The sequence below is a fragment of the Lepisosteus oculatus genome, chromosome 6, assembly GCF_040954835.1.
Source record: "Lepisosteus oculatus isolate fLepOcu1 chromosome 6, fLepOcu1.hap2, whole genome shotgun sequence".
Lineage (NCBI taxonomy): Eukaryota > Metazoa > Chordata > Actinopteri > Semionotiformes > Lepisosteidae > Lepisosteus > Lepisosteus oculatus.
Genome location: NC_090701.1, coordinates 52,505,101 through 52,525,990, shown reverse-complemented (window position 1 = coordinate 52,525,990; position 20,890 = coordinate 52,505,101). Strand labels below are relative to the sequence as shown.

Here is a 20,890-nt window from a genome sequence, read left to right as displayed (position 1 = left end):
GAGCGACTTACAGAAGTGCTTTAATTATAGCGAAACGAAGTCTCCCCTGAGCACCGCGATCAGCCGAAAATGAGGACTTGCTAAAAAACTGACCTACATTGGAACAAGCTTCGAGTCCCCAACAAATAAACTAGCATTCTGCAGCTAATTAAACGATCTGTACGTGTTCTTTAAACTGTTAATGCGTGGAGCACGGCAGGTTTAATTAGTTTCTGGTCATCTTTTAAAAGAATTCGGCATTTCCTGCAGGTATTCCCAAACAGAAATGATGTGAAATTGCAAACATAGTTGAACCCACTTGTGATTATCAGAGTTACAGGTTAGAAATTTCCCTCTCTGCGACAGTCATTCTCTTTACTGATTTATGTTACTGGGGTGCCCAGCTGTCACCGATTTCCATAAATTCACCGGTAACGTCTCACTCAGCTGGACCTGAGAGGGCACTCCAGCTCACCGATAAATGGCTTAGAGCACACGGTCACAAAGCTGAAGTTCACAGTTATAACATGTTTCCAGAGGGTTGTGAGAGCCCGAAACGAGCTACCCAGCATTGGTGTCAAAGCTGATCACAGTGGCGTCTTTCAAAAGATCTGATGAGAGCCTTGGGTCAGCGGACAACACGCCTCCGAAAGAGCAAGGGTCCGATATCCTTGTGCTGTATTCTAGCTGAAGGAAGAAGTTGCAGTATATTAACATTTCAGATTTCATGTGAAGTTTTTTTTTGGGCTCAAACTGGATGACGATTGCTTTTTTTTTGTTTCCCCTTTTATTTTTAAACACGGTGCGTATTTCTGGGGCTTTTTGCCTGAGAAATTCTATTTCGGTTTCGCCAGATCACGAGTCTTCATAGTCGGCAGCCTTCATACTGTACTCCAGACGTCGTCTTAATTTTACTGCCCTGGCCTTCCGCGAAGCTGCACAGTTTTCATTTGGATCTCTTTGGTGCGGGTTTCTGCTGTAAATCTTGCTGGACTTCCTAATTATGTACCTGCAGTTTCTATTGTTGGCTTATACAGTATGTGAAAGCTGCGCTGGTGTGACAAGTTCCCAGACAAATGTAAATATGGGTGTGCTGACTACAGTCAGAGCAGGATGTGTCTCAGTTCATAAACCTGTTTGTTGATTATGTTTTACGTGTCAGTAGTTTATTCGCCACAGTTCTCATCATTTCCAATGATGATGTACACCTTTGGCCATCATAGGAAATGTACTGTAAAAGGTCTTTATAGGAAATTTCAATGCTAACTGTTCTTAAGGGAGTCCGTGGACAGGTGTGTACTCTGGCAGGTTTAGGAGATCAATTTGAAATCGGTGCCACTGCCCTCTGAGGGGTCCCACTGGTAAAGGCGCTTGCCTGAGCGCAGGCTGAACTCTGTGATCGCGGGTTCGAGTCTGAGACGTGAGCCAGCTGTGGCTGCTGGGTAGTTAGGGTGGGAAGAGTTGGCTGGGATTCTCTCGGACCTCACAGATACAGTAACCCGTGCAGCCTCCCCAGTGCCTGCAAGCATGTCAGTGAGGGAGGGCTGTTCTTGTCCTCCATCGCTGCCGAACCTCCAGTATGGGGCTGTGTAGTCAGTGGTGTGTGAAATTACAAGTGTCTTGTACTGTAGGTGGGCTCTTGTAGTGTCTGGAAGAGTCTGCCTCCATGTCCTCTTTCTCCCTGGGTCGTGGTGGAGAGCTGAGACATGAAAATCAAAGCGTGTTGCATGATTGTAAGCAAAACAATGTGAAAAGTTAATCATGACAAAATGTCAGCGTTTTACATGACCAAATTTTACAATGCATTTTCTTGAACTCAGGGTTTAAATGTAAACTGCTAAACTCCTGTTTTTCTTCCCGTAATGGAATTGACTTCTCCTTTCTAAATTAATAAACTGTTTCTACTCAAACAATGGCATAATCCAAAGTTTAATATTTTTATTTTACTTTCAAGATGGTTATAGAAACCGGTCACAGACAAAGCAGTGTTGGCTGTATTAATTCCAGTGTTTTAGTTATAACATTTGTAATGTACTGTATTTTTGCTAAGATTCTGGATGAGCTCTGTGTCAAAGGTCCTAATTCTTATACTTGGTTTTACTTTCTTTTTCTCTTTCAGAATGATTTACAATTTTCTTAGAGGGAACTTGTTGTCATTTCCCTCTTTTAAGACAAATTCATTGCCCGGAATGAGGCTGTTGGCTCAGCCAGTAATAAAATTAAGAAGTCCAGTGATTGTTTTCATCTTTATCTTACTACATAAAAAGGAAAGTGTATGAAATATCATAGTTTTAAAGGCAGTGGGGGATGCAAGTCAATTATTTATAGTCAGACTAACTGTGACAGAATTAAAGTTGGACCTTGTCTCTTTATTTTAGTATTGATTGTGCAGTATTGCTCCATTCTCAAACTAAAATGCTTACAGCTTGCTGGTAGTAGATTCCTTTTAGGACTTTCATCTGTTTGCTGTAGTATAAAACCTGGTGCAGTGTTTTTTCACTTAGACCACAGCAAGACTTTTGCAGTGTGTTAGTATGTTTCTTGTACAAAGAAAGCAGTGCCTTCATTAATTGTAGTTCCAGTCATGTTATGTCTGCATGCTCATGAAACATATTTGTTACTGGAAAATGAGAAGAATTGTTTAATGTTTTATTTTCAACACCCAGGGAAGTTGATAGATCTGGATGTTTTGTCTTTCTGCAATCCAAGGTTCAGATTGCCCGTGGAGTGTGTAAAAACCGACCGCGGTAAACTGTGTCATAATCTGTACCGATATATGTGGCCACTAATTAATTAAGTGCAATTTGAGCAGCCAGATCCTGGAACTGAATTTAGCATGTGCTTGTAAATACGACTTTTGGACGTGTAATCTAAAAAGGTAATTAAATCAGTTGACAGCATTTTCTTCATATTTCTTTTCTCACTCCCTCTCGTTTGCCTGGTCTGTTTCCTGTAAACCTGAGGAATCAGAAACCACACACAACCCTGTGGTTTGCTGCCAGAATTGTTTGATGAAGTCACTGAGATTAGTTACTGCAGAAGATAGCCATTTGGTTTGTATTTTTACTGAAGGGGACTAGAAGGGGTCACAACGAGTAAAATATCGTTGCATGAACAGAAACGCAGTTTTTTAACCCTGTTTAGAAAATGCGGGGCTTTACCTAATGCAGGACATTATTTTGAAAGACCATAAAAATAGAGCAACAGAAAATGTAGCTCTGTTCATTTAAGCAGTAAAATGGGACAGCAGAAGAGCAGAGCGAGACCAAAGTTAATATGTGTGAGGCAGAGGCAGAAAGAGAGAAACGGGGGAACTGTGAGGAGACACAAGAAGATGGAAAACTGGAGGACGTCGGTGTGTTCCGACTGCGGATTCGGAAACCTGCTGTTTTATTGCTTCAGAAGCAGCAGGTCAGGTTAAAGGGGAAGAACCAGCCACAACAGAGCGCTGTGGAGTTCCTCGGCATATTGCTTTCTGGACAGTGATCGATATCCCTTTCCTCTGGGAAGGGCGATGCTGCTTACTGACCACAGATAGAATCCAGCAACATTTCTAAAGGAATTGTGACATTCTGCATGATGCTGCCCTGAATGTCTCGGGCAGTGATGTTTCGGATCCCAAAACTCACATTTTATGTTGTTCTTCATGTTTTGTGGTGTAATTCATGTTTTTTTTTATGCCACAAAGTACTTCATGTTCAGTGCTTGTTACTACCATCCTGCTTACCGCTGGGCTTTTGGGAAACATACAGCATCAGATAACATAGCAAGAATACACTGCTACTACAAATGTTTTCCAGTTTCCTACCGAAGAGAATTTCCACAATAACATGAATGTTCCCAGCAGGAACAGTATTCTAGTTTTGAATTGGTCAGGGATGTCTGAGCCCTTCGATCACTGGAATGAACTCCTCACCTGCTCCACACGGATCAATGGAATTCTCCAGCTGGTTTACAGCACGTATGTGTTTCCCATCTGTAAGGCCCTTGCCTGGATGTCTTCTTTATGAAGACCTGCCACACTGGTGCCAGAAAAGGACATCCCATCTCTGTTGCAGTGGTGTTGGCCTCTCTGTCAGGGCTGCTCTTTTCCCCTGATTTTCTTGTGGCAAGGTTCTTTCACTGCCAGAGACTCCGTTTTCAAGAAACCCGTCTTGGTGAAGGGTAATCTGATTAAGGCTTACAAATCAAATCCAGAAATCTGCGTTATTTTTGTTTCGGTCACACTACTGTTCCTTGAAAAGTGTAAAACAGACTCTCTGCAGGCTCACAGATTCCAACTGTAAGCACTGACGGCACAGGTCTGTACTTTAGGACGTTGATTTTACTCACTACTAGACTATTGATTGAAAAATTCCCCTTTGTACTTTAGATCAGATTAAGTTGTAGCTGATATTTATGCGAGTAAAAACACAACGTTGCACAGATTGTGGTTTAACTTTTATGTCTTTTTATATTACTTGAAGCCAGCGTGCTGTGCAGTAGTCAAGGTGTCTTGTGATTTCTGTATAGATCAGACAATAAATAGGAAAGATGCACTGTGCACTCTCAAGCCTGTTTGGTAGCTGGTAGTTGACTGATCCAAGGATCTTACCCAGCTGTTTCTTGAAGGATAACCGGACATTGGCTTTAGCCACATTATTAAGTACTATTTTAGGCAGGTTCTCTTTTGTTTTTCTTTTTCACTGTGTGTTCAGGCAAACCCTGACAATGAGATTGCAGTAGGGAGAAAACACTTATCGGGATGTTTGACTTCCCTCTGGTTTGAGGGATTATAGCCTTGGCATGTGAATGAGGAAGTCAGAGCCCCTCGTTCTAAACCAAAGGACTGCTGAACTGCTAGTGGCACTGGGCATGACAAGTGGGTGTTGGCATGACTGGTACTAATTGGTGCCTTTAACAGTTCTGATTTCCTGTGTTGCTTTTTTGTACTCGGGTCTTGGTTTCACAAACGGCTTTGCTAAAGCACCTCTTTCCTTCGCTATATCCAGGAACTTGAGAACACAACTTTATGTAGTCTCTCCTCAACTCAACTCGTGTGACCAGTATGATGGGATTAATGTATCCAAAACTCCCGTAGTGAGCATTCCTCCTACCTCCTGCAAATTAATTTGGTCACATTTCAGCTGACACTCCTAAATGAGAGCAACTCTGAAACTCACTGTATAGAACAGTGCTCATTTTTACACACCCTGTTCAACTTTTTTTAAATCCTGAAAGCAAATTTAATAGTAAGCCACAAGTAGAAAATTGAAATCAATGAATAAGCATAATTAGAGACTTATGGGGGCAGAAAGTTGTGCATTGGAGTTTTACATAAAACATTACAGAAGTTTCCACTTTCAACAATTTACATTCTGTTTAAAAAATGACCAAAATAACAGTTTTTCCAGACACTTGTGAATTTGTTTAAAATCCTATATGCTGTAGAAGAAAACACTCATTAGGCATAACTACAGGAAGAAAAATAACATCATTATGAAATAAGGTCTTCAAATATAAGTATGTAACATCCTTCCGATAAGCAGAGTTATGCAAACAGTGATTTTAGAAATACAATGCTAAGAAAATCATCCATGTGTACTACCAAACAAGGTTCTCAGAATAACTTGTTCTTATTTTGTTTTAGGCTGTTGTGATGAGCAACACTGATTCATGGTTCAGTTTTTTTATCTTTTGGACTCATAGGCTATCGATTCATATTTTTGAGTGTTTGTTTAAATGATGAGGCCTGACGTGACAGATCTCTGAAGCCAAGTGATGGAAGACCTCCGTGCAAAACCAGGGTGCGACTGGCAATGGTGTTTAATCAGTAAGTGGCTCTGTTCCGTCTGGGACAGTATTTCCAAATCTGTACCCCAGTATGGTGACTGTACTGTTGGAGGTACCTTCTTTCAGAGCTGTTAAGCTTGATCATTAAAAGTGACAGGGCACTTTTTCTAAATAGCAGGAGTCTTAACCTTCCTGTCCTGGCTGAATTCCAGTACATTAAGCAAGTATTGGGCTTGCACAATCTGGTCTCCCTAAAGTTCCCCCTTAGTTCAACAAGTGAGGAAATGTCTTGCTTCTTTGTCTGATCAGTCCTGTAATGAGGCTGACTCCCACACAACACTTAGGTGAGTGCTGTACATCACTGCTAATAGAGGAACTCCCCTCCTATCTGGGAAGTGCTTTGGGATTCAAATCTATATAACAAAGGCACGCAATTTTATTTTTTTTACTGAAACAATGCACTTGTATGACAAATATAAACACCCCATTCTGGAGGGCACACGACAGCAACAGCATCGTGTGAAACACTCTTTTCACCAAATGTTTTCCAGTTTCCTGTTGGTGTACCTGTCAAATAGTTCGAATAAAGGTTTTAAACGTTTATTTTAAACATTAATTGTTATAAAATTGAGTCTTTCTATATAAACAGGAGCCTGTTAGCTAGAATTTAAAACTAGTTCGAATTTGCCACTGTCATTGCTTATTTGTATCTAATGTTTCTGCTTTGTTTTACGTGGCAGCACTGGAGAGGAGGTGTCATGAAAGGCACTATAGAAAATAAAGATGTTGATGTTTTAACTAAAGTTTGTATACATAGCATAACAGGGCAAGCTACTGTATGTGGGGTATTTACTCCTGGTTTGTACTGTATACACATTATAGAGTTCTGAGGACTAATATGCACCTAGATCTTTTAATGTGATTATTTTAGTGACTATGGAATATGAATCAGATTATATGCCTCAACAGTTCAAGTAAATCCAGTAAAAGCATCTTTAGGTATGCATTTATAGAATAGTCATGTACTGTTTATAATTCAGTTAACATAGGATAAAAATTACAATAAATTAAAGGAGAGTTTATAGACAAACGTTAGTTCAGTGAGCTAGCTAAATAAAACATAAATTTAAATATTTTTACCATTTTAGTTTTTCATTCTATGCTCCTCAAGCTATTATGGGAAACATATTAAAGACGTACTGTAGATATCTAAATAATTTAATATTTAATGCATCTACTTCTGCTATAATAAATATAATTATCATATTTTCAGTAAGTATGTACGTACCAAGTACGTTTTCTAAAATAGTATCATCATATATCAGAACATGACCTTGAGAAATAACAAATTGTAACTATATTTTATATAAATTACGTAACACTTTTCAACAAAGATTTTCTATTTCTCTGTGCTTTGGAAAAGTGTTGTGGATATCCTTCAGAATTCACATTCCCAGAATCAAACTTAAAATACCTTTATTGCAAAAACAACAATTTAAAATGTGCCTTAAAACGTAATCATGGTTTTGTTCAAATCAAAGCTCGTTTGCTAAACATGTCCAGAAACTGGTTCGTTTTTTAAGGTGCCTTTACCATACTTACTCGTCAACTGAAAAGCGCGTACTAAAAACTTTTCACTAAATGTTTTTTTAACCCACGTCTACTGACTTTTCCCCCCCATAATGAAAGGGATTCACCATCTTTTTCTGCGAATTCTGCGATTTCATCTAGTTTTCTGCAGTATCCTAAAGCCGCTACAATTTCATAACCTGTCGAGTTCTTTGTAACTTTCTTTAATACTATTTTACGTCGTGCACCGAGGATTGTGTGTGTGTGTGTGTTTTTTTTAATTTCTGTTCAGATTTCGCTGCTCTCGGCGTGTTTTTTCCCCCACTCGCCAGCCGGGACTGTCCGATTCCACGAGGTCTCCTTTCTCTGATAGCGCTCGCCTATATCATCGCTTCGCCTGTTTGCTCGCTGCAAACCGCTGTAGTAAATGAGTAGATAGTGGTGCCCGTAGTGTGTGTGTGTGTGAGGAGGAGGAGGCGGTGGGGGGGGAGCTGGCGAGATAAACAAGCAGCCAGTCATCAGCCAGCAGCTAGGAACATGGCGGCCGCGGAGCAAGCTACGGTGCTGTTTCTCAAACCCGAAGGTCAGAGCCGGACATAACATGCGGGGTTCGAGAGGATTCCAGTTACGGTGAAGTTTGCAAAGGGGGCGCTGCTAAGCGTGCCCTTTTAATATCGCGGCATTGTCTTTTCTCTCTCGTAATTTGGAGGAAAAAAAAAAGAAATCTGAGAGGGATCCCTATCTCAGTTGTGTGGCGGCGGCGGCGGCTGCTGCTGCGTTGCTGTGTGTGAGTTTTTTTCCCCCTTTCCCTGTGTCACTTTGGTTCCGGAGCTTGAGGTGCAAAATGCTGGCGTGATGGGACTGGCGGTGGGAGCGCACGCAGACTGCTGTGGGTCTCCGTAGTAAGACGTCTTTTTATTGTTTTGGCGAGACTTGCTTATGTTTGCTTATCCGCTTATGGGTTGTTTTTTTTTTTTTGGAGGTGGTGGTGGTGGTGGGGGGTAGAGTGACACAGAAGTTTAACTGGGTTACATTTTGCACCGAGCGAGATGGTGGCAATGAGACCCGCACGGCAGCGGTGCTCCTGCGGTATTCTCCTTTCGCTTGACGTTATGCAACAGCCAGGCTGGGTTTCGGGAGATCTTGGCGGAGGGCTGGGAGTCATGTCGAAGTTGCAGCTGGGAGCACGGGAGTCGGGAATATGCAGAATTCCCCGGAATCTGGAACGGCGCCTCTTCTAGAACGGGACGGAGACAATTGTGTTGAGGACGCAGTTTCGGGGAGACGGCTCCTCTGGCGTGTTAGGTTATTAATAATCTTACACGACTGAAAGGGAAAAACAAAACCAGACGCGTTAGGAAAGCGGCTTCGACGTGCTCAAGTTCTCCTGTGATTTTAAACCCCCTCTATTTACTCCTCACTCTCGACGGGGGTGACGTGAACCTGTTTTTTTTAAAAAGCCCGAAATGACAGGAAGACGTTGGCGTTTGACGGGCAGATTTACTGTCCACTCGCTGCAGAGCTGCGAAGCCGTGACGTGCCCGGCCGTGTTTTGTTCGGTGCCTTAATCGCCGAGTTTCAGTTTTGCCTGCCTGCCTCCGGCTGATGCTCTGTTTTTCTTTTTTTTTCGTTCTGCTGTCACTTTTGGCGAAGCTGCGTTTTCCACCTGTGCTGCTAGATGTCAGGGGGACGTCACGTTCCCCGGAAACGTCGAGGTCTGGTGTTTTTTGAGTGGATGGTTATTAAAAAAAAATTTAGTTGTCAACGAACTTCAGCTGGGTGTTTCGTGAGTCTTGGGCTGCAACAGGAGAGGTTTACCATCAAGGGGTTGCTGCTTTTCAGCATTTTTTTGTGTGCTTTGATCAGGTGCAAAACTAATCAGGTATTGTTAAGTTGCAGAAAAGTTACAAAAGCTCCTTTAGTTTTTGTTTCGTACAAGCATCGCAAGAAAAACACGTTTCAGCAGTTGACTTTTCGCGCACTACTGAACTTTCAGTGACATGGAGCCGCGCACGCTTTTCAACAGACGCTGTTTTTGATTTTTTTTTGTAGTGTGTATATATATATTTCTTTATTTTAGAAATTACGCTAATTAGGTGATGAGCGAAGGCCGGTCGGAAATTCACGGGGGATACACATTTTCATAGGATACTTAAGAGTCTCTCCTCCGGGGTTTGTTTGTGAGTCTCGCTCATCTATCCACTCACGAAGATAGGGAGCGAGGAATTTATTGGACGAAATCAGCCAGATGTTTTATTAGACTCACACAGCAGTGGGTAGAGGGGTACTAACTATTCTTGAGGTGTGTAAGGTGCCCGGCAATCTTTTTCTTATGATCGGACGATCGAAACCACGGACTCTTATTTTCTATTTAAGTATAATTTAAAATGCATTGTGGCAATCTCAGAAGCGGACCACCCTTCCATTTTCCATATTTTTAAATTCCAATCAAATGACAAAAAAAAAAACACCCACACACCCCCCTCGCCATTAGAATTGAAAAGGCTGGGAGCAACACAAGCTGAAATTGGGTTTCGGCTGACAAAATGGGGTTTTCTACAGCATCTCCAACGCGACGTGTCGGAGTGCGTACTGAGGGTTAACGAGTGCTTTTACGGGATGTGAGACGACAGGTTCTTAGATCGGTCTGCCTGGGACGTGTTCTGTAGAAATACACACACCCTTCGCATCTCCACACAGTAATTGTCTGACGTGGGCGTCTCTGGTCTCCAAAGAGAGCCTTTTGCATGAGAGGTAAACTGGAAACTTATGTGGGATTAGTCAGGCTTTCTGTCCCCCATAGAGAATCCCTGCGCTGTACAAACCCAGGTGCAATTCCAGGGGGATACAAATTTTCCAGGGACGGGTTTTTATGACAGTGGGTTTCACTTTCTGCGTGCGATTTGGAAGTGGGGCAGTGCTGATGATTAACCATCTTGACTGACAGCAGGTCGCAGGGAGTATAGGAGCTACCGTGCAGGCAGTTCAGCAGTGTAATAAAGATGGTTTTATGGCCTTTCCTGTAACTGGTCGATCTACATGTAGGATTTCGTTGAGTTTTGTTTCCTGTGTTTTGTGTGCATGCAACACTGTACGTCTTTACATTAATAATATGAAATCAAAGTGAACTAAATGTGTATTTGAATATGTTTTTGCTGCATGTCTCTTGTGTGTGGTGTCTGAGATATTAAAAGCGTAGGCACACAAGCTCGTGCCTGTAATTCTTGAGTCATATTGTATACTAAACCTGTGCTAAAAATGTGTCCCCTAGTCATAACTACTACATTTCTCCTTTTCTCCTTGCTGTGCAGTTTAGGTGGCATCATGAAAGAAAGCAGTGTTTCCTTTAGAAAAGGAGTAGTGTCCATAATCATTGGTATTTCCCCAGATGTTTCGGTAGAGACCCCACAAAATACTGTTGTCAAAGTAAAGTGTGTGAGTTGTGCACCACATTTAATCATTTGTAAATCTGAAACATTTTACTGCCGTGTCCTGTCTCCTCTGAAGAGCTGGTTGCATAAGAGATTGGTGAGCCCATGAAGCAGTGAAATCGGCTGTTCAGGTCAGCGTTTCCTTGTGAGGGGATAGTTGAGACCCATGGTGTGAAAACACAAGAGCAGCGATTTCCCTGAGTAAGGAACTAAGTGAATTGATTTCTGATGTTTCAGAGGTGGGATGTGTGGAGCGACCAAAAGAAAGGGCTGCATTCAAATAGTATATTAATTTTTCATGGTTTGTTTTAAAGGCACATGTTTTGTGCAACAACACCTTTCATTTTTTCCCAAGCACGCAAGCCCAGCAAGTCAGTAACAACCTCCACTGCACATTGAAAGTAGCTGCTGCTATCTGTTCTTTTCCCACTGAACTGCACTGCTGAAATATAGGGGGTTTCACCCTGTCCTAACTCTTCACCTCTTATTAGTTTGCTGTACAGGCCTTGTACATTTTTGCAGTTCCACAGTCTTTGTAGTAAAATATTGAATTTAAGTCATCTACTCCTGTGTGTATAAAACCAGTGAGCTTGTTTAATGACTAAGGAAGAAAAAAAACACAAACATGTATTGTTTGTTCTGTGGAGCAATACAGTGATTTGAGTAGAATCCTGATTTTTGATTCATTTGAATCATTCTTTGAATTATGAAAAATGAACACTTTTTTATTTGAATTACAGCTCATCTTAATGGCTTATATTGCAAAATCTGCAGTCCTTGGTCTGGTCATCTCGTGGGATAGGGAATGAAGAGGGATTTTTTTTGCATTTAGATACTGTGTGTGTTTTTTATGCTTTATTTGATCCATGGTTAACCAGGGCGAATTGTGGGTTTAAACAAATAGCCTCTTCAGAAGGTTTTTTTTCCCTCAAGTGATTTTAAGAGATTACTGCATAGAGAAAAGGCTGTAAGCAAGACATGAAATTAACAAAAATGAATGAAGCGGAGTTGGTTAGGATTAGTGATCTTATTAAAAAGTCAACTTTTGAGGTCACGTGTTAAGAAAAACAAAAAGCCGGAATTTCTTGATCCATGTTTCCTTGAATTATGTGTTTTTTATTTGATTATATAAAGAAACCAGCTAAAACTGAAGACTGGTATTCATCATCTCTCCTGAAAAATACTGTGGAGTACAGACCTGTGCCTGACCTTTGAATATGCTGCAGTATTTGTGTTAGATTTGATTGCTCAATCTCATGTTGAAGGCGTCCGGTTTTACTGTATTGCAGAGATCTTTGTGCTGTAAATTCTTCAATCCCAGAAGGAAAATCAAGCTCTCTAAACTAAAGAAAATCAATACTTTCTCCTTTTTAATTGAGATTGATGATTCCATATAAACAAATGCTTGCCTGAGCTTGTGAATGGTATGGAGGTCAGCAGTAGTTCAGATGAGGCCCTACGTCATCAGGAAACATATGAAGTCCATTTATAACGGTGCACTTGTAAAAAGGCTGGAGCTTACTGCAGCTCTCTCACTGTTACAGAGGGCACCCATCGGTTTGTCTTTTCAGATGCCCAGTTCTTTGTGAAAGAAAAGCTGATGTTTTTGGAAGCAGGGCCAATCTTTTGGCACAGTATTTGTCGCCGTTATTTCATACCAATAAAATATGGTATTGAGACGGAGGAATTATAAAACAAAAAACAGTAAACGACGCATTGATGCTGTTCAGCCCGGCTCATTGTCTTATGTCAAGTAACCATTATAGTAGGGTTTAAAGCTCTTGAGTTTTGTACAGATGTTACATCCTCTCTTTGAGGAACTTTTTTACTTGGGTTTTAAATTTTAATCATTTTCAATTATCTTCACTGTGGAAATATCAGAAGACCTTATAAAAGTGCTTTTTTCATTGTAATTGTTTGCAGAAGGACTGCAAAATCACTGCCCAGTTTCAAGCTTGCCAGATGGGTGCATTTGTAAAAAAAATAACATTTGGTAGATGTGGTCATCACTGGAATAACAAATAGTTGAAGGAATACATTGAGCATTTCTGTGAGAATTTGAAGTGGGCTAATACTCTCATTTAGAATGGCTGTAAATTTGTTTGAGGATTTAAATCCTGTTCCCCCCCCCTTTTTAGTAAAGAAATACCAACCAGGAATAAATAGTCTGTAGTTATTGAACACTATTAGTCAAGCTTTGGTTTTATTCCTCACCTGATTTTAACTGTGGCATCTTCGGCCTTTCAGACACGTTTAAAATCGACATCACGGAAAACGAGATTCCAATTTTTTTTTCCAGGTCAGCAGCACCCATGGGTTATGTTGGCATCGTCTGTATGAATTTTCAGTAAATACAAAATTCCTGTGTTCATGATGGCTTTAATGGTTGCTTGATGTTAGGGTACAGAAAATGAACAATCCGTGGTCCCATTCTTCAGAACACAATTTCATTCAAACAGCTAAAGTTGGTTTGTGTACACCTGCCCGGTGCAGGATGTGTACTGTCCTGTACTCTTCTCAGAGAGAAGACCTGGGGTTGAGTTACTTGCTGGCATGCCCCTTCAGAGCGTGCTTGCCTGCAGTGCTGTACTCCTCTGTAGTTCGCTTGTTTTCACACGGTGCCAGTGTTGAACATCTGTTTGCAGCGACATTTTATCAGAAAATACAACCTTTTATGTGGGAATTGCACAGGACTCGTACAGAATATGTGGTTTTATCCTGCCGTTACCCAGTTGTGAAAAAGGTGACGTGCGCTGTTCTTTTTTTAGTCTTGATGTTGCGGTGGGTTCTTTATTGGAGCAGTCTCCCGTCTGCAAGTGATTCCCCCTGTTCAGTCGGCCGCTGCTCACAGCTGAGTCCACTCGTGTGCGTTGCTCTCTTTTTTCCAGCAGATAGCTGCTGCATTCATGTATTCCTGGGAACCGGCCGAAGAGAATGTTTTTCTGTCACTTTGACGCTGTTCCTGGAGGTTCACGTTATGGAGACAATGCAGAACAGACGTGAGCGAAGCAGACACGGTAACCAGGTCCCTTTTAAGAGGTCTGTAATTGCCCTTTGCTTAACCATCCCTTGTGAGATGGAGGCATGAAGTGTCTGCCTGTGGCTCTACTAAGTATGGTGGCTCTTGTGGCATTTCTGCAATATGCAGGTTGTGGCAGAAAATCAAGCACAGTGTCTGTCCACCACCTGCAGCAGCAGCACTGACCATCTGAGAGCTGTGTCCGAGGCTCCTGGGCTCAGTCATTACACATGTCCTGGATTCCAGGCTCGTAGCGGAAGGACCTGTCCTGTGGGCACGGTGGAGGCCTTAACTGGGATTCCTTATTTCTTGCTTGTCATTTTTTTTTTAAGATGTCTCATCATATCGACAGTTTCAGTAAATTCAAGGGGAAGATCTAGGCTAGATTCTCATAATGCTTTTTTTTTTGCCCTCTAAATTAAGAGCTTTCCATTGCATGTAGTGTACGAAGGTGCAAATACTGAGCATCAAAACAGATCTGTTCCTGTGTGCATGTATATTTTAGATAAAGTATATAATTCTGGATGGTAAATATTTTTGGGGTCATTGTATGTAATTCGTGGTAGACTGCGATACACTTAAGTGACTTATTGTGGCATAAAGCACCTAGTCCCTTTATTAGTAACAGCTGATTGGTGGCAGGTATTGGGACGATTTAACCTGTTGAATGTGAAGCCTAAGGCAACACAAGAAAAGCACAGAAAGGAACCAACATGTCCTGGTTTTACAGAGATCCCTACTGAGAACAGTGCACTGTACCGTTCTGTTTGGGTTGTTCAGAGAGAGACTGTTTGTGGTTGCAGCGTCTTGCCAGATTAGAAACCGTTTTCAGTCGAAGGCGGTGAGTCATGTCACCTGCCCAAGATCAGTGGAGAGGTCCGAGTGTGCTGGTCTGGCCAGGAGTGTCTAGTCGATACAGAGCTCCCACTTGCAGTGATTAATGCATGATGCCACATTGACAGAGTCTGTTTACCAAGGCCTTCCTGTGGCCTTATTTTGATGTGAGAACATTTTAGCAGGAGGGCGAAAGTCCTCATACTGCTTGTTGTTGTTGCTGCAACATCCTTCATGTGAGTTGAGAGAGTAATTGTTCTGTTGTGGAGACCCCATCAGGCATCCGCTGGGACAAAGTGTGGCATCTAGGGTTTAAGATCGGTGAAGAGGGGCGTGCTTGTCCGGGCTCAGTGAGCGTCGCAGACGTCAACACAGCATGTGCACAGTGCTAGCCTGGGTCTTTCACTGTAGAATACATGTTGATCAAGCCTCTCCATGACCAATATTAATCAGCAATTTTCCTTTCATAGCTGCAATATATATATATAATATCATAGTGCAAAAAATATCAGTGCACCTGCTACAGTAAGATTTTTCTGATGGCTTTGAGTTTCATGCAGTTATAGATTAAAATGTCTTTTGATGCCTTGTCTTAATTTGCACTTAAGTATGTTTACACAGCTCCGTGCTGCTGCTTTTCAGAAATGGATCAGAGGAGGTTTTAGAAGAGAAAGAACCAGTGTTCCTCTTTCACCAACACATCCGGAGTTCTGATGTACATTGTGTTGTAGTTGTGCTCAGGCTACCAACCAGTATATATATATATTATACTGTTACATAGTTTCCATACTTTATTATACCAGAGTTTGCTTTGCATAAGGTGATATTTTGTGTTAAAATAGTTACCTAAAATTCTAAGTCACTTGTCAGCCTTGTTTTTAATGACACTAGCTCTTAACAACATAACATGCATAACCTCTGTATAATGCCTTGCTAAGAAACGTTTAGGACAATAGACTAGGAACTTATTAACTGTTAAAGCTGTAATTTATTATCTGCTAATAAATGTGTACCCTCCAGGTTTAGTTTTTGAGGCCTGTATTAGCCATTTACTAGAACTCCACAAGCTGTGTTGATTTGCATGACTGTGTTTCAAAATAAAGTAGTAGTACGTGGCTTACGGTGTCTGAAAGCTCCCAATAAAAGCTAATTGATTTCATCTGTGGTTGAGACAGGTAGGGACCTCAGCCCTCCCCTTTTGTGTGCTTGTGTTTCGCAAGAGCTTCCATTTGTAGCAGCTGTGTGAAGTGACGACAGTCCAGCGTCCTGCCTGTCCCGTCTCTCCGAGAGGCAGGTTTCTGTGGCTTAGTGACAATGATCTAAATGTGGTAAATCCTCCAGAGGTTTCCTCAGCCACGTGACTGGGACACATCTCTCTCTCCTGTCTAACGGTTTGGCTTGTTCAGATGCAAATTGCACTGCTGTGCTGTGGCTGTGCTGTGTTATTCCGCTTGTATTCTGCATAGAGTTCTTTTTCCCCTGTGTTTGCACGGCAATCAACATTCACTTAATATATTAAAATTCACATTTCTGTCATGAGGCATGCTTAACCCTAATCTAGTGACTTTTTAAAGACAAAAGTGTAAGTGCCTTGCCACGTTGTTAGTTTATAACTGGAGCCGTAGTGACACTTCAATTAGTGGTTCGTGTTGTATAATTAACTTGACATGCAAAGGAATATGTTTGAGAATTTTGTAAAACCGAGACCATGATATTGAAATTATAATCAAGAGCAGAGCAGTTTTATGTAATCTCTCAATGTCACACATTATAGTTCATAATGGGAATCAGGGTATTATTAATATTCCCCCGTGATTAATATTGGTGTGCACTCTAGGAGTTTCATTAGTTAGTCTGTGCATTGAGTTAAAAGAACTCATGGAAAGCTTTTCTGAGCTAGAAAATGGCCGCAGTGATTGCCTCAGATACATTTACTGTATAATCTCAGTGTATTCTGCGAAATGTGTGAAAAAAAATAATCAGAAATCAAAAAAATATATCTGAGGACCTCCTGGTCCAGCAGCCTCCTGGTTTTCCTGGGAGGTCTCTCCCCCCAGTATTGACCAAGTCCAGCCATCCTGGCCTTCTGAGATGTTCCTAGAGCAGGCTGCACAGTGGGAATACTGCTGTTTGACTTGTTTGCTTCTATAATGTGCCTGTAGCTGGTGTGGTGTATTGGGAAACGGCACAGTACACATTTTAAAGAATACTGGTTCTTATCGGTTAATGCCGTCCTCCCAGATTGCAGGAAAGGATGCGGGAAGCAGCTAGGGTTTCTACCTGTGGTGATTGGGGAGAACAATCCTTTGGAAATGAGCAATCCCTTTTTTCTAAATATATTGGTATATTGAATAACATGTAAAACAGTGTCCAAAGTATGTATATAGAGAGTTAACTCTTTGCTAGTTTTGTGTGCCTGTTACCTCTGTAGTTTTAGTTGCCCCTGAGTTTTTTTTAAAACTGGCTTTTCCCCAGTTTGTGCTGTTAATAATGAGCCTGATTTGCTGAAGTACGAGATCATTGCAGTTTGATGCTTTGAAAGCAGGAAAGAGTAAAATGCAAACTTTTGGGAACTATTTTATTGGGCCCTGGAAGTGACTGACAACTGAATTCTGATGTTTTCTACCCAAAATGATAAAGAAAACACTTGTACAGGTTAAAAGAAGCATCCCAGCTAAGAGAGATTTTCGTGTGCTAATATATTTTATCCAGATGAGACGTACGTATGCATAAATCTGAGTTTCCAGCCTTTTGGAGCCCGGGATTGTAATGTGCTGTCTGTCCCAGAGAGGCGTTTTGGACATTGAGTAACTTCAATCTATCGTTTATGGTAGAATAGCACTCTACTGATTGAATGCTCAGCTGAAATGGAACTTCAGCCCTGAACTTCGTGGCCATTCTGGTTAACTGGCTGTAATTTCTTTGGGCTGAAGTGGCTGAAAGTGTAACCCAGCTACCAATCAGCAGCACAGACCAAAAGAAAACATTTGTAGAAATTCAGCATCCTTCACATCATAACAGATTAGCATGTGTGGCCACTTCAACGCTGAAAGGAGCCGAGAAGAGTCTTAAAAAGCAATCACACCCACGATCCTCAGCACTTGGGGATAATTTAATTATGCTATCAGCAGTGTGTTGACTTGCTTGGCTTTATAGTAGGCTTTCCATACTCTGGTGTGTGAGATGAGGGACACTGATTTTGGGATCCTGTTGTTATGGAAACTGTGGTTTGATAGACTTGTTGTTCTGGTGACTGATGAGATGGGGTATAATGACCACTTATCTCTAGTGAAGAGGAACAATAAAAGCATTTCTCTATTATGCCTGAGCCTTTAGAGGACGTATCTGCAAGCCGCAAGTGTTTAAAGCACTGATGTTTCCAAGCACACAGCCAGGTTCAAGTTGACTTTGTTGTCATGTTAAGGATAAATACATCAGAAACCGTGTGGTAGCCACAGCAGAGAGATTTTGCGTTGTGCCATAGCCGGTGTGCAGTCTGGTGTCATTTTGCACGTCGTCACAGATTTTTGAAAATGCTTTTGTGGAGCAGTGTGCACAAAGGCCGAAAGGACCCACTTTAATGGCAGTGAGGCTGTCAGAGTGAATGCTGAGCGAGGCAGGACTGTTTTTCATCTGCAGCCCTTTGCCCTCCTTGTTTGATCTCACTTCTTCAATCGGAATGCCCTGCAGATGCTTGCTTGCTTTTGTGCTTTCCGTACTTCTGAGCGGAGAGGGAATTTGGAAGTGTCAAGCTATCGCTTTGGACTTGTTGCAAATGTGTGTAAGAGAAGAGGTCCCCAAGGTGAGATATCGTACTCGGTGCTGAGGTTCCTGTGTGTTGCTACAGGGTTGTACTCTCTGGGCAGATGGGTTTAAAATATAGCCAGCGCTGTTGGAGATAATAAAATGCCTGCCATCTAACAGGTTAGCAAGTATATTTGTTGACTCTTAACAAGAGTTTTCGGTGTGTGTCCAGGTATAACTTAGCGGAGTGAATCTTTTTATTTCTACCGCAGTTTAAATTGTTCTTGGAATTGCATAGTAGCTGCAGTGCAGTTCTGATTACAATAGCCCTCTAAAAAGGGAAGGAGCTTGTGGTTTGTTCCTAAAATGCAGCATGTACAGTATATGGCTCTTAAATCGTCTTCGTTTGGAATCGGTTGTAATGAAACAAATCAAATCTTTTGTTACGTCTCTGCAGTTTCTTACTGGTGTGTCATAACCACAGAGTCTCTCACTACCATGAAACGATTTGAAAGTTGCAGTAGAGCATAAGAGAGTACCGTCGGGGGAAAATCCTTGTCGTTTTACCGCTGCTTTTTATCTGTGTGTGTGGTTCTGTGACTTTTTTTGTGATGTCAACAGCCATCCTTTGGTAAAACAGTGTCTCGGGCACATCAGCAGGTTTCTGATGCGGTGTTTGTGAGAAGGTAAGCTGAGAGCGGTGCAACACAGTGTAGTAGGACACTGATGGGCACTGCAGTCTTCAAGTTACTTCTTATTCTCCAAGGTTGCTCTGGATGTAATTCGTGTATTCAGTCATTAATCATCTCTTGTCGTTGGTGATTGTCAGGTGAAGGTGATTTGCACTTCATGCACCGGTTTATTTTTTTTTTTGCAAAATAGCGATTGATGAGGTGTACTGCAGCTAATTTTGAGTTTCCTTGACTGAATCCGCAGGTCTGATTGGGGGCCTTGCAGATGGGCAGCACTGGTGCTACAGTACAGCTCGGGGGTCCCGGCTTGTGTTCCGGCCTTGGGTTCGTGTCTGTGTGGATCAGCCCCTAGCTTTGAGGAGCAGAAGCGGGACCCCTCCCCTCCCCTCCTCAAGAGGCGTTGCTCAGATGGGCCACTTCCACGCAGAGCAAGCGAGCGGGGGAGAGAGCAGAAGCACTGCCCGCAGCGGGTTTCTCCGAACGCCCCCCCAGAGGCGGACAGGCGTGGGCGGGGAGGTGCAGCAGGCGTTTCCTCCGCGGCCGTGCTCGGCGGCTGGCCTGGCTCCCTCTCGCGGCGGCGGTGCCAGTCAGGGGGGAGGAGCAGCGGCGATCGGGGAGGGCTGGTTACCCGCCTGATTGCTGGGGCGTGCCCGTCCGGCAGGCGGTCGGTTCTCTCGCCCTCCCGCGTCGCGTGCGCTGGGCTGGGACGTGCGCGGGAGTCTTTCCGGACTGTCTGCATCGCTGAAGGGATAGAGGTTTCACAAGGCTGCCTTGCACAGGACTCGTACCCGTCACCCGTTAAAGAAAGCTTTAGCAATCCCAAGTCTTCACAGAGCTGGTAACCGTAGTGGTGTGGAGTCCCCTGCCCTTTGGTACAGCTTAACGCCGTACGGGGGATTGTACGGTGAAAAGAGGAACTGTTGGCAGTTTCTACCAGTGCAGTGAAGGCCTACAGAGAAAATAATGGAAACTTCAACTGTAATGATCATGGATTTTATGCAGATAACTAGGAATCATCTTCAACAGCAGGGGTTGTTTAAAATAGGAATAGAAGTGTAAGTGCTTTCCGAGAAATGTCTTCTTGCCGTTGGACTGTTATATTGGCTGCCCTAACTAACTTGGAGCGGTCGTATCAAGGTACGGGAGCAGTATTCCAGAAAAAAATAATGGTGGAAATCTAGACAAGTAGTTAGAGGCTGCTGTGAAAAACACAATAGGAAAAGTGTTGAAACAAGGGTTTTAGATTCACTTTCTCACTTCAGGGATATTGGCTGTGTTGTAGAAATTCGGGACTTGAACAAATGTTTTCACTCACTGAATTGTTGAAACACTACATTGCTGTGAATGGCATGTAAGAATTAGCCAAAGGACCTTGTGTTAGAGGAAACCAATCAGAATTTCAGAGCCTGAGCCCATCTGCCCATAGCATTAAAAATGACTTTTTACTTTAGGTCACAGTGGTGTCGCCACCTTTTTCACTCACCTGTGGAAAGGCACTTTCACTCTGTGTTTATTGTGCTTTATAGTATCACTCCTGTTATTGTCACTAGGACTGCTACTCAGTGAACATTGCTTTATAGTTAAATTAGCCCTCAGGCACATTGATTTCTCCTACCCCAGCTAGGAAGACCTATATATGTATGTGAAAGCAGTTATCACATGACACAATACATGATAGTAGCAGAGAAAATTGTTAGTGTTGTCACAGTGTCAACACTTTTAGAAAATACATGTACAGTCTTGACAAAGAAAGTACACCCTCTTTCAATTCTATGGTTTTAAATATCAGGACATAACAAAAAATCATCTGGTCCTTACCAGATCCTAAAATTAGGTAAATCTAACCCGAG

At 42.2% G+C, this 20,890-nt stretch overlaps 1 protein-coding gene across 11 annotated transcripts in view; it reads left to right on the top strand.

Moving 5' to 3' along the window:
- Nucleotides 1-20,890, top strand: part of ncoa2 (nuclear receptor coactivator 2) — a 133,887-nt gene that overhangs the window by 787 nt on the left and 112,210 nt on the right. For 2 of the 11 annotated variants that reach the window (XM_015353632.2, XM_015353620.2), the window contains exon 1: nucleotides 7,824-7,903. The exons of 2 other annotated variants lie outside the window; for them this stretch is intronic. The gene's annotated coding sequence lies outside the window, so the exon portion shown is untranslated. Of the gene's footprint in view, nucleotides 1-7,822; nucleotides 7,951-7,996; nucleotides 8,108-8,132; nucleotides 8,223-20,890 lie in introns of those variants that run through there. 7 more of the 11 variants (XM_015353627.2, XM_015353621.2, XM_015353628.2 and 4 more) reach the window with 7 other exon arrangements.